At 40.7% G+C, this 8,657-nt stretch overlaps 1 non-coding gene across 1 annotated transcript; it reads left to right on the plus strand.

The window, feature by feature from the left end:
• The first annotated feature begins 2,177 nt into the window (after positions 1–2,177).
• On the plus strand, positions 2,178–2,314 carry LOC119941104. Its single transcript, XR_005455134.1, has one exon. It is a non-coding gene; the product is annotated as a small nucleolar RNA SNORA7 (small nucleolar RNA).
• The last annotated feature ends 6,343 nt before the right edge of the window (positions 2,315–8,657 follow it).

The raw sequence follows: 8,657 nt of genomic DNA on the forward strand, positions 1-8,657 counted from the left end.
TCAATTAACAATTAAATATAAAAAGCAGATGTTTTATACTTAGCAAGCAATTGAAATTTAAGTGCAATCGGGAGATTAAAAACTGTTATCCCTCTTCTCCCCCCACCCCACAATCCTTTTTACCTTTGTTACCTTAGCTTTGATGGTTGGTAGTGATTCTGAAGTGCCAATTAACGAACCAGTTAATATTCATCATTACAGGAAATCCTTCAAGAATGATTTTCCTTTGAAATTGCCTATTTGAGAATGTGCTGCAACTCTAGAAATTTTTGCTATAAAAATTACTGATACAGATTTCAACTTTTAATGTTTCAACTACCCATAGCAAAATTTGAGATCTAAGGATTTTCTGAGCTAAACAAGTCTAAAAGCAATTACTTTGAATAGTCATAAAACATCTTAGTTTTCTCACTTACATAATAAATGTCTTGTTTATATTAATTCTCTTACATTATCCTCACAACTCACCTTTAAGGCAGATGGTGCGATCTTCAATTTAGAGATGAGGGAAGAATGATACAGCAGAGATTGAATTTAGAATAGTGCATTGCTCTCAGTGGGTGTTCAGTAAGTATCATTACCCCTGTAACACAGTTGATCTGGGACAGAGCACATCCTCTGCTTTTGAATGTCTAGGGGAAAAATAAGGCAGGAATTTTAGAGAGCATGAGTTAGTCTTTAATCAATCAATCAATTTATTGAGTGGTTACTGTGTGCGGAGCACTGCACTAAGTGCTTGAGAGACTTCAAATAACATACAATCCAGAAAGCCACAATTTGGGATATTTTTTATCCCTCATTGGAAACTCTTGAATTGTGTCAAAATTCTAGCATGAGGGATTGTGATTCAGCTAAAAAGTATATGAAGTAATTTTCTCTCATCAATCAATAGTATTTATTGAATACTTACTGTGCGTACAACCTTTATTTAAGCAACTGGGAGAGTACAATACAAAAAAGTTGGTAGATCCAATTCCTGCTCTTAAGGAATGCACAATCTAGTTGGGGTCATCAGTCCAGAGAGAATCCATGTCTCCTAATTTAGAGCATGCAGTAGGGAGTCATAAGGACCTGGGTTCTACCTCCGACTCTGCCACTTATCTGCTATGTGACCTTGAGCAAGTCACTTAACTTCTCTGGGCCTTGGTTACTTCATCTGTAAATTGGAGATTAAGACTGTGAGCCCCAGGTGGGACATGGACTGTTTCCAACCTGGACATCCTGTATCTACTCCAGCACTTAGTACAGTGCCTGGAACATAGTAAGTGCTTAATAAAAGAGCCCAGATCCTCTATCTCCCAGGCCTGGGCTCTTTCCAGTAGTCTGTGCTGCTTTTCTGACCATTCCTTGATTGATCTTTCCTTTCAGTGTTTTTAAAATCTAAAATCCCAGTTTAAACAGCCAGTTGCTTCCAATGCTTCTGGCTAACTGAATGCTGAAAAGTTCTCAAGGTTTTATTTGGGCCAAGAGTACCTCCTACATTATGGGCACCAAGATCTGGAATTCATCGTCCCAGGAGTCTGACCATGTCTGCATCTCTGTGCCTTGAAGATATAGCTTTCTCAGCCTCTCCCTAATACCATTCACATGAGCTCCTTTAATCTGAACATTGGTTGAGAAGTATGTAAACATTCCTAGAGGTTCATGTTGAAGGGCTATTCTATAAAACAAAGGTTGCAATAATGATATTATGGCCACAGTGTATCTCCTCCAGCAGTTGCTAAATCAAAGTATGGCCCTTAGAACCAGCACAATGCATACCAAGTGAATATCACTTTGTCATTATAGAGCGTCAATTCAGTTTGCATTATTGGTTGTCAGGTTAAGCTTCCTCTTGGAGTCATAGGTGTTTATTTAAACCACACCAAGTCATTAATACTAGTGAAATGGAGCCCAAGTTTTACAAAGGTTTAATCAAACAGATATTGACTACAGTTAATAGCTTCAAGGAGGAAATCATCTCCATTAAAGGCTAAAAAATGACTGATACCGGCATCCTGCCTCCCTAATTGGGTAGTTATGAGATTTTATTTAGGCTCTGAAAGGTTTTGCTTCTTCACAAGGGGTATACTGTTCAAGGCTAATGATCCATCTACCTTCGGCGTGAAATTATAATCCTCCAGCAAAAATCAGATTGATAAAATAGTCTCAATTTGGACAGTGTATAACATTTGTTCTCCTTCTGAGGGTTGTACCTGGAGAATTCCCAGTACTCTACCAGTCTCTACTATGGAGGGAGAGTCAGGCAGAGGCATATCCATTCTATTCCTAGCTTGGGCAGTGGCTAGAGAGTGGAAGGCAATCTGCTACAAGTCATAACTCAACTGTGCTGGGCAGAAGTGGCATGGGAGAGAATCAAGGGCAAAGACTCAAGTTCACTGTGCAGAAGGAGACAATGGTAAACCACTTCCATATTTTTACCAAGAAAACTCTTGGAGGTGGGGAATTCTGGGAGAGATGTGTCCATGGCGTTGCTAAGGGTCAAAGCCAACTCGATGGCATAGGACAAGAATAACATTTGTTTTATCGGTGAGCTGGAGAATGCTCCCTGGGCCTTTATAGAAGAATACCGGGATCATGCAGTCCTTGGAATTGGAGGCATGGAAAGAACTTCAATGAGTTCTTTTCCATGATCCAGTAAGTCAAGCTGGAGCCACGTCTGGATGTCAAGCCTCTGCATTTGAGTTGTCCATCGGTGAGTTGCACACTGTTCTAGAGGGTGGTTGATAAAAGGCAAAGGTAACTGTGAGGTAGAGTGGCCAATTGTCTGCATCTATATTGGGTTTTAGTTGGCCTCTCCCCTATTCTGTTCTTATATAGAATGGGACACTTTCATAATCAGTTTTTATTCTCAGCCACGAGTCACCAACACTATAGCTCCAGCCACCAAGTTCTGCATCTTGGCTTCCATGTAAGACAGCACACGGACCTTGGAGGGTACTGTGAAGGCACTGGGCAACTGGAGGATTGAGGGGGGTCCCTCTAGAAAAATGGTCTAGGATTGCACAAAATCTACATACTTCTGGAAAATGGTGCCCAGGATGTCATCATTTTTCTCCAGGGGGTTGGCTTAATACGTGTAAGCATCTCCCTGTCCAGTATAAGGGAGAGCCATCAGTGACCATCCTACCCCGAAGGTGGGCAAGAAGACGAGAGTTCTGATTGAAGAATAGTCCACTTTTCAAATGTGGTAGCAAAGTAGAAGATCATTGAAGATCCCCACCAATTAACATGGAAGGAGTGACGGTGAAGGTGGAATGACAGAGACAGTTCATTCATTCATTCAATCGTATTTATTGAGCACTTACTGTGTGCAGATCACTGTACTAAGCACTTGGGAAGACAGTTGACCTGGGGGTAGCACTGCCTGAGAAGAGTGCCTGAATTTAACTTTTTGGAGTGGGCCAGAAATTTACTCAGTAGCTCACAAAACCAGAAACCCTCTGACAAGGCCATAATTATTGTCCCATCCTGGCCTCTTTCTCCTCCATTCAACTCCCACATTAGTTTCTGCAGACTAAAGGAAGATACACTACAATCTTGTTCACACAGATCCACCTCTCCTTCCCCTTTTTGAATTTCCAGTTTATCCAGGGTAATTGGGCTCAGTGTGAGTAATATTCAGAAGTTTTGGTGACACTGCTTCAGTCTATTTCAATTGTAATCGGGTCTGCAGTATGTATCAAGGTAAGTGGACATTTCCTATTGCCTGTGTAGATGAACTCTTATTTTCTCTCGCATTGTTTTTCCTCATAAAGTAGCATGGCATATTTAAATGTCTCTCTAGATTGTCCAGTTATCAATTGGTCAATTGTTCACAGCCATTTGCCTGTGGCTTTTCAGGAGTGATTCCTGCCTTGAGCTGAGTGTGAGCTTGGTTCTGGAGGAGTGTCCGACTGGAGGAAGGAGGAAGTATTATGTTTCTTCAATGTTCAGGAAGAAAATTGGAGAATTAGTCCTGATGCTACATTTAATCAAAACATAGTTCTTTGTCTCGAAAAAACTTTCACCTGATTCCATCAGGTGATCTGTGGACACCGTTCATCAGCATCACGTCTGATGGGAAGCTAGATATTCTCTAGGTGACTGCATAATGTGTACATGTTTGCTTTTTGAAATTCAATGTGCTCAGATTTAATGTTAACTGACAAGAACGTAGCAAGAGGCAGAGAGAGGATGATTGAAATATTGAGTCCAACACTCTGCCCATGTGGCAGAAAATAAAGCAGTCTATAATGGGGAACTGTTTGTTTGGGGGGTTATATCGCTTTAAGCCTCATTTTCAGGTGCTCGAGTGAAGTGGCTCCCATTTCCTTTGAAGACTTATTTCATGGCCAGGTGGCCTATCCTGTGATCCTGCCGATAGGATTTTTTCCCATTAATTCTGGAAAGGTGCTGTGGAGTTTGAAGAGGAAGATGATATCCCTTGGGAATGGAAGGTTTCATTCCACCTTCTGTCCCCAATTCAAGTTTTTTAATGCCTTATTTGCTCTCTGAGCCTCACTTTACGTGCCCCTCTGGGATGGGGACCATTAAACATCATGTATTTCACTTACATCACAGATATTTTAGAGTCACAATTAATACTAGCAGCATGGCTCAGTGGAAAGAGCACGAGCTTTGGAGTTAGAGGTCATGGTTTCAAATCCCAATTGTCAGCTGTGTGACTTTGGGCAAGTCACTTAACTTCTCTGTGCCTCAGTTACCTCATCAGTAAAATGGGAATTAAGGCTGTGAGCCCCACGTGGGACAACCTGATCACCTTGTAACCTCCCCAGCGCTTAGAACAGTGTTTGGCACATAGTAAGCACTTAATAACTGCCATTATTAGTAGTAGTAGTAGTATTACTAGTTAAAAAAAATCCTTGGAGATTCAGCTGTGAAGGTATCTAAATGCAAAAGATGGTTTTTATTCCACCTACTCATATCAAATATGAAAACAGGGTGAAGAAGCATCGTGGCCTCAGGGAAGGAGCATCATCCTCGGAGTCAGAGGACTCCCATGTCTGCTGTGTGACCTTGGGCAAGTCACTTAACTTCTCTGGACCCCAGTTAACTCATCTGTAAAATGGGAATTAAAGCTGTGAGCTCCATGTGGGGCACGGACTGTGTCCAACTTAATGATCTTGTATCTATTCCAGTGCTTAGTACAGTGCCTGGCACATAGTAAGTACTTAAAAAACACTACAAAAAAAGGCATTGTTTACCATACCCACTGTAGCCTCTGAACTCTGATAATTCCAAAAAGAATATCCAACACCCTGCCATGGTCCAGCAAGAAGTTTTCACTCGTGCATCACACTTTCTAAAGGAGTTTATTGGCTAAGGAAGCAGTATGGGGAGTGGGGGTGAGCGGGAAGAGAAATGTGGCCCTATAGAAAGAACAAGGGGCTGGCAGCCAGGAGACACAGTTCTAATCCAGCTTGTCTACTGGCCCGCTACGTGACCTTCAGCAAGACAGTTATGCTTTCTGTGCCTCAGTTTCCTCATCTCTAAAATGGAGGCAGGTCCCCACTCCTCTTTACCTCTTGGTAGTGAGCTCAAGTGGAACTGAGGCTATATCTGAACTGAAGATTGTGTTGTCTACCACAGTGTATATAGTAAGCACTTAAAAAATACCATTATAAAAACTGCTTAGCTCTCTGCTTGGCCCCAAGTTAGGGCTTAATAAATATCCTAGCAATATAAATAGCTAACTGAGGATCTGTTGGGCTCCTTTACTGATACAGAGTGTAGAATTCCTTGGGTCCGGGGATTCTGGGCCTGAAGCAGGTATGTAACCCCTGCTAGATTGCAAACTCCTCAAGGGCAAGCATCCTGTGTAGTAACTCTGTTGTATTCTTCCAAGTGTTTAGTATAGCACTCTGCACATAGTAAGCACTCAATAAATGCTATTGATTGAATGGTTGATTAATCTTCTTCAATCACAGAATGGCAGAGGGCAAGATGTGTGGCTCTAATCCACTAGGGCTTCTCCGGGGCCATTACCTTGCCAACATTTTTTAAAGGGAGAGAACAGACTGGCTGTCAGTAATGATGAACCCATGATGCTGATTAGAGATTTAAATTTGTCATTTCTCTGCTGAGTCAACTCCTGCAACTTGTAACACATTATGGGACCTGAATTCTGGCCCTGGTAATCATTCAGGTGAACATTTTTAATACTTTTTTAATGATATTAGTTTAATGCTTACCATGCATCAGGCACTATACTAAGCCCTGGGGTACATACAAGCTAATTAGGTTGAATACCATACATATCCCACGTGGGGCTTGCAGTCTTAATTCCCATTTTATATATGAGATAAATGAGGCACAGAGAAGTTATAGTGACTTTCCCAAGGAAACACAGTAGACAAGTGGCAGAACTGGGACTAGAACCCGGTCCTTCTAACTCCCAGGCATGTGGTCTAACCACTAGACCATGCTGCTTCTCTGAACATTCACTTTTGCTTCTCTAAACATTCAGTTTAGAATTTTGGGCTCATCATATTTCACCGTCTCAGCTAAGAGACTAAATAGGCAACCTTTGGTAGCACAAAAGCAAAGCACATGGGACAAAATGAGGAGTAAGATGAACAGCAAATGATAATGCATTGTGTATTGTTTAATAGTCATACTCTTAGATACCCATTCTTCCCTTTCTAGGAAATACAGGTGAAACTCACGACCACAAAAGGTATGCTGAAGGAGAAAGTTTCAATGGAATTTTATGTAGCTCTTCTAAGCTATTTGGAAAGCCCTAAAGTATGATTGTGAAATCCCACAATGCTTTTCAGTTTTTGAATTCCTTGACACTATTTGCTACTCTCTATTGCAGGGTAACAACGAAAAGAAACAGTTCACACATTGTTCACAGCACCTGAACATGAATCAGAGCACCATGCACTGTTTTAATGGGGTCTATTGTCCTCTTTGTCTGCAATTTCCTGTGTCCTGTATTATGAAATAAAGTCTCTTAAATCCTTCATACACCGTCTGATCAGTTTGTAAACCTTCACTCCAAAATGTATATAATCCTGTAATCTGGGTAAAACAGTGTGCATACTTTTCATGGAGGATCTTCTAATATGGAAATGGAAAAAAATGACACCCTCACAAACAAAAGTAGCTCCTCTTCCCACCCTCCAACTCCCCCCCCCCCACCAAAAAAAAGATTCCCATTGGAAACAGTATGGATCTGGGCGGTTTTATTCTCGGCTCTGCCATTTGCCCGCTGTGTGACTTTGCACAAGTTACTTAATTTCTCTGTGCTTCAGTGTCTTCAGCTGCAAAAAGGGAATTAAATAACTGTTCTCTCTCCCCTTGACTCTGAGCCCCAAGTGGGACAGGAGTATTGTGTAATCTGTTTATCTTGAAACTACCCCAGTGCATAGTACAGTTCTTCCAACATAGTGAGTCCTTAACAAATACTATAATCAATTAATCAATCAATCACATTTAATAACACATCATTATTATTATTGCTATCATTATTATTATTATTACACTCCTTCCTCTGCTGATTCCCCCTTAGCCAAATGAAGGATTACACCATCACTAACATGTTGTGGCTCTATACATTATGGATTTTTTTTTAATGACTTGTAAATTTTTTTAAAGGAGAGAAGAATCTTTTAAGGCTTTTTTTTTCCCTCCCATATTACTGGACTCTTCAATGAAATGGAATGCTTTATCTTCTTGACAGAACAAATTGACTGGAAAATTACATAAACCCCTTAGCAGATGTTCGCTCCCACATTGTTTGGGAATTTATCCCCATTATACAGTGCTTCTAAGACGCATGCAAGGTGGTATACTTGGGGGACACAGCGTAGACTGAAACACATTTGGTTAGAGAGTTACCAGTGATTTCTCAGTGCTGTCTACAAAAACAACTTGGGGTATAAACCAAGCCCTATTTGCTAACGTTCTCATCACACTCAATGACAGCATACATTTTTGCAAATCAGCTCAATACTAACTCGAGGTATTTCTTAACGAGCAGAAAATAAATAAAACAAAAAACAAAGCCTGAACTCTTAAAAATGCAGTTTGCCATAATGAATGAGTCGTGGACTCGGCGATGGGAGGCAACAGACAATAGGAAAAATAAACCAATTCTGACTTCCTATCCCCTGTAATATATATCTCTTGCTGGATGGTATGCTAATCTGTGCAAATCAGATGGCTTCTTCAAAATTATAATGCACACCAGTGAGTTAAGCATCTGTATAACAATACGATTTGTCATCCATCATTCTGTGAACAGCATAAGGCAACTTACTGTCACTTATTGCCAAGTGACATCCACCTAGATTGTCTTACTGTCGGTCTTGGTAAGCGTGGAAGGGATTTCATCTATTACCTTATTTTTTAGCCTTTGAGCCCACACCTCCACAGTCTGCAACTAAAAATAAAGGAAGTGAAAGTAACGTATAGTGAAAGACCAAGTCTCTGAATAATTGTTACTAAATAACATTTCCAAACATGCTTACAGTCCCATCATCCTGTGGATTCTAAGAGGCAATAGAGGATATTTTGATCGCTGGATCAGAAGAGCTTTTTGTAGAGAAAATGCAAGCCATCCTGTACCTGGGAAAATGCTGCTCAAGATGTTTCTAAAGATACCATGAGAGGACAAAAAAAGACTATATTTGAAATGACACTTGTAAATT

This window comes from Tachyglossus aculeatus, chromosome 19 (assembly GCF_015852505.1).
Source record: "Tachyglossus aculeatus isolate mTacAcu1 chromosome 19, mTacAcu1.pri, whole genome shotgun sequence".
NCBI classification, from domain to species: domain Eukaryota; kingdom Metazoa; phylum Chordata; class Mammalia; order Monotremata; family Tachyglossidae; genus Tachyglossus; species Tachyglossus aculeatus.